A 5381-nucleotide genomic window follows, 5' to 3' on the forward strand; every position below is an offset into this window, starting at 1 on the left:
CAGGAAGAGCTTCACTCTCTTCCTCTTCGCTCCCATCCGTCACCATAAGGAGAGCAAGCTCCGATCGCTCATGGTGCGGCTTCAGGCGGTTGACGTGGAGCACCCTGAGGGGCTGACGGGGGTTTTTTACATCCACAACGTATGTGGTCTGGCCTCGCCGCTCCACAATGTCGAACGGGCCAGTCCACCAATCCTGGAGGGCACAAAGCTCCCCAGGTTCCATAACCCACACCTTCTGTCCAACGTCCAACTCGACCGTCCGAGCGTTGCGGTCATACCACTCCTTCATCACGGTCTGGCTAGCCACCAGGTTCTCTGTGGCTGCCTTCCACAGATTGGCCATCTGGCTGCGGAACGCCAGCATGTAGCTGACAATGTCACAGGGAAGCTTCTGCGAAGTCTTCTCCCACCCCTCTTTCACTAAACTGAGGGGACCCCTAACGGGATGGCCATAGAGCAATTCAAACGGGCTGAACCCGACTCCCTTCTGCGGTACCTCCCGGTAGGAGAATAACAAGCAGGGGAGGAGGACGTCCCACTTACGCCTCAAGCCCTCTGGAAGGCTTCGGATCATCCCCTTCAATGTCTTATTGAAGCGCTCTACAAGTCCGTTAGTCTGGGGGTGGTAAGGGGTGGAGAACCGGTAGGTCACTCCACACTCCTTCCACATGGCCTGCATGGAGGCCGACATGAAATTTGTGCCCCTGTCCGACACCACGACCTTCGGGAATCCCACTCGGTTAAAAATTCCCAACAGTGCCCGCGCCACCACCGGTGCAGTGATGGTCCTCAGAGGAATAGCCTCTGGGTACCTTGTGGCGTGGTCCACCAAAACCAAGATGAACCGGTGTCCCGCTGCGGTCGGAGGGTCCAATGGCCCAACAATATCGATACCGACCCTCTCAAAAGGGGTCCCGACCACGGGGAGCGGTTCCAACGGGACCTTCAATTTGGTCCCCGTCTTGCCACTGGCTTGACAAGACTTGCAGGTCTTGCAAAAGGTGTCTGAGGCAATCCTCATCCTGGGCCAATAAAAATGGGGGACTAACCGTGCAAAGGTTTTGTCCTGGCCCAGGTGTCCAGCTAAGGGGATCTCGTGCGCTAACTCCAGCAGGAAGGCCCGGTAACACTGGGGGATCACTATGGCCCTCGAAGATCCATGTACCGGCACCCTGGGCTCACTGTATAGGAGACCATCCTCCCAATACACATGATAACCTCCCAGTTCCTGACTGGCCACTTGAGCTTCGGCCTGCCGCCGCATACCCTCAAGAGTGGGGCACGTCCTTTGTGCTTGACAAAATTCCTCCCGGGTAGGCCCTCCTTCCACTTGCCCGTCAGCAAGGGTCGGCAAGTCCTCCACAGGGACGACATCTACCTCCGCGGACTCCGGGGGCACCTCTGCGGCCTCCCCATCCGGCTCACGGGGCATGTCCTCTACCACCTTCTTCTTCCCACGTTTGGGTTTGGGTTGGGCCATGATTCCAGGCTCCAACTCCAGGTGAGTTCCCTGCCGGGCAGCCATGGACCGCATGCTCACGCAAGTCCACCCTGGTAATCCCAGCATCTCAGTGTGAGCGTGAAACTCGACGTCCTTCCATTTGGTGTGCTCCAGGTCGTTCCCTAGCAAACACCCCACAGGCAAGGCAGGGCTCACAGCAACTCGCAGTAGGCCTTTGACTCCTCCCCACTCGAATGGAACACGAGCCACTGGATAGTGACTCAAACTGCCGTCAGCCAATACGGCCGGATGGAACTCCTCGGGGACTACTTGGTCTGGGGACACCAGCCGCCGCACGACAGTGGTCATGCTGGCCCCTGTGTCCCTCAGAGCTTCCACCTCCTCCCCATTAATTCTCACCCTCTGCTGATATTTAGCAGTGTTCGGGGGCAGGGACACTACGGGGACCACCTCTCTATCCCCGAGTGAAACCAGCGTCAGGCCTGTCCACTCCCCTTCCCTATCTAAGGGCAGCTCCACCCCAAGCGCTATACTACTCACCCTGGGACTTTTCCCGCCCAATGGGGCTGGTGGTCGCTTGCGACACTTGGGATCTCCTCTGTAGTGTCCAATCTCCCCACACTCGTAGCACCGCACAATCCTTGGCTGCTGACTCCTGTCAGGGTAAGTGGGTCTTGTGGAATTGGACGGGGGTGGGGTTCCTACTCCCTTCCCAAACTTATTTTGGGGACCTTTCGAGAACTCCACCTTTTTATCTCCCCCCTCTTTCTTCTGGGGGAAACCCTGTCCGCCTTTCGAGCCATCTCCCCCGGGGCCCTTGTGAGACACCCGGGTGCTCACCCAAATATCTGCCTCCTCCGCAAGCTCTCTAGGATCCTTCAGCTTGCGGTCCACCAGATGTTGGCGCAGCTCCGGAAAGCTTTTATCCAAGAGGTGCTCCCTTAAAAAAAGATCGTACAACCCTTGGTAGTCCTGCACCTCGCTGCCACGCACCCAACCATCTAGTGCCTTCCTCGCATAATCAAAAAAATCTACCCATGTCTGGGTGGACAGCTTAGGGCTGCCACGAAACTTCTGCCTATACTTCTCGGGGTTCAGGCCAAACTTCTTTAACAAGGCCTCTTTCATGGGGGCGTACTTAACCTGATCCGCCTTGGCCAAATATAACAGGGTGTCCCTAACAGTGGGAGGTATATACCGGTAGAGACCACCTCCCCAGTTACTCTTGGGTACCCCATGGGCCGTTAAGGCTACCTCGTATGCCTCCAACCACTTCATGATGTCATCCCCTAATGTATAATTGGCTATGACTTCTTTGGGTAGGTAGAATTTCGATTCTTGAAGTTCCCTGGGTATGCTGCCACCATTGTCCTTATTGGACGCGTTCAATTGGAGGGCGCGTAACTCCAGCTCTTTTAACTGAAGCTCGTGCGCCAGCTTCTTCTCCTCCATCGCCCATCTCTTATCCTCTCTTTCTTGTTCCAATCTGGCCCTTTCTCTTTCTTTCTCCTGCTCTAATTTGGCCAGTTCCCATTTTAATTGCCTCTCTTCCCTTCTGTCCTCATACTCCTTTGGAGACGCGCTCCTACTAGACCCTGTCCTACTACTGGCCCCAGAACGTCTCCCTGGGGGCACATTTTCAGACTCCTCTATGTTTACAATGTCTAGGACTTCCTGGGCGCTCTCCTACTGAGGTGCATCTGGCGCCTCCTGTCCCTCATCCCCTCTCCCTTCTGGGTGGGCTTCTACCCATTCCCTAATGGCGGTACGGAGTTCCGGCCCTTTAGCCTTCCGCATCCCGGGCACCCCCATCTCCTGCGCGAACTCCCTCAGTTGCTTCACGGTGTACCCCTCGAGGTCCGCTAGCCGGGATTCCATTCTGGCAGGTGGGGACCTAGACACTAAGGAGAAAATTCCTAGGGTGTAGGCAACAGCCAATAGCTAACCAGGCTTCTTGCACTCTCTACCTGGACAGTGGAACCAATGATCCAGCAAACAATGTTTTTTGAGCTCTGGAACAAAAAAAATGTAGGATAGGCGTTTAATTGTGGCGCCCTTCGCCTCACGGAAGGGTGCTGTATGGTCACAAGTCCCAAGGATCCCACCGCTCGCCAACAATGTAGGGACCTGGGGTCACCAGGCCCTAAGGGCGGTAACGTGGCGCGAGCCGGTCGGGCAACCAGAGGGCTATGTGTTAAGCAACCATACACCACACGCTTCTCATGGACTAGGGACACACACAATAAGTGACGCCACACCGTTGAAATTATGCAAATACTTCAAGTTTATCCAAGTATAGCTGGTCAGTTGCAGTTCAGGAAATAACAAGGTGATACATGAATCATAATACCATCGTTCAGTAAATACGACACTCTAGGCGATATTTATGCAGTGCCTAACCTCATTCATGTACCCACGCCCGATGGTTAAATGCGGGAGATTATAGCGCTGTGCGCGCTTACGTAAGGTCTTTCCCTGAACAGGCCGTCTAACACAGCGCAATACCTGTAAGGGGGAACATTGGGTACATCAACATGGCGCCTGTAGAACTGAGCGCTCCTCGTGATCAATGGCCCCTAGTACTGTGAAGCAAGGCATATAAAACACAGCGCTACGCGCAATCAGTTGCATGTGGATACGTTTGCGTAGAACATTTAACACACCGCGTTACTCGTAATCAGTTGCATATCATTACCTTCGAGCAGAGCATATAACACAATACGCTACTCGCATTCCTTGGCATGTAACTACTGTCGAGCAGAGCATATAACACAGTGCGCTACTCGCATTCTTTGGCATGTAATTACTGTCGAGCAGAGCATATAACACAGTGCGCTACTCGCATTCCTTGGCATGTAATTACTTTCGAGCAGAGCATATAACACAATGGGCTACTCGCAGTCCTGGTCTCTCCGGCTGAGGAAGCAGGGTCGGTGGCGTGATGCGCCACACGAGGGTAATGTCAGTCAGTACTTGGGACGGCTTCCAGCGGGGAGGGTTACCGGACTTGAGGAGCGAGTCCCTAGGCTCCGGTGCAGTTCTCAGGGCACCGCGCTCAGTATCACAGAAGGGGGGACACGGACAGGATCCCTCGGCGGGGTCTCTCCGTCGCGCAGGCAGGGGAGGGGACTCCCACGGAGGGGACAACCCGGGCCAAGTGCGGTGAGGTTCCCAGACCAGCAGGGGGCGCACCAGGGGGGATCTCGGCCTCCGGGCTTACCTCCGTCTCGGCGTCAGCAGGCGTCCGTCCTCACGACGATGGGGGAACTCGGCCCGACCTTGCGCACCTCCTCACACGGCTGCGACGGCAGCGACGGGGCCCCGGGCTTCGCCTGGGCCTCGCGACACAGCAGGGCACTCCTCCAGGCCTCCAGGCCGCGGCGGTGAGCGCGCTGGCTTCGTCGTCGCAGGGGGGGGGGCTCAAATTAAGGATGGGGATATGGTGCTCAGCGGAGCACGCTGCCGGGGGTCCCAGACCAGGGCAGGGAGCGCGGGGGTCACAGCGCTAGTACCTGGTCGATCCCCGGTGACTTGGCAATCGGCTTAGTATATAGTTCACTAGGTTAGCTTGGACACGCAGTCTCAGCTCTGGCATTCAAGGCTTACAGCTCGCTCTTGTCATGCAGTCTCAGTTCTTGCAGTTAGGTTTCAGTTCTCAGTTGACAGATGAAGTCTTTTGGCGCAGATGTATCTGGCGCCCTTAAGGGGTTCTGTTACAGGGGGTAGGAATGGAGAGGGCGACTAGATCCTTCCTAGTCAGGCTGGCAGAGAGTCTCTGGGTCCTCCTACTACTGGGCAAGATCAGTGGGATTCACAGGGCACCTCACTCACTTAAGAGGCAGTACCTAAATCCTGTCACTCTCAGAGGCATAAGTCCCTGGCTAGGCCCTACCGCCTACACTCCTGGTGGATTCTTCCA

The sequence above is a fragment of the Triturus cristatus genome, chromosome 1_2, assembly GCF_964204655.1.
Source record: "Triturus cristatus chromosome 1_2, aTriCri1.1, whole genome shotgun sequence".
Taxonomy (NCBI): domain Eukaryota; kingdom Metazoa; phylum Chordata; class Amphibia; order Caudata; family Salamandridae; genus Triturus; species Triturus cristatus.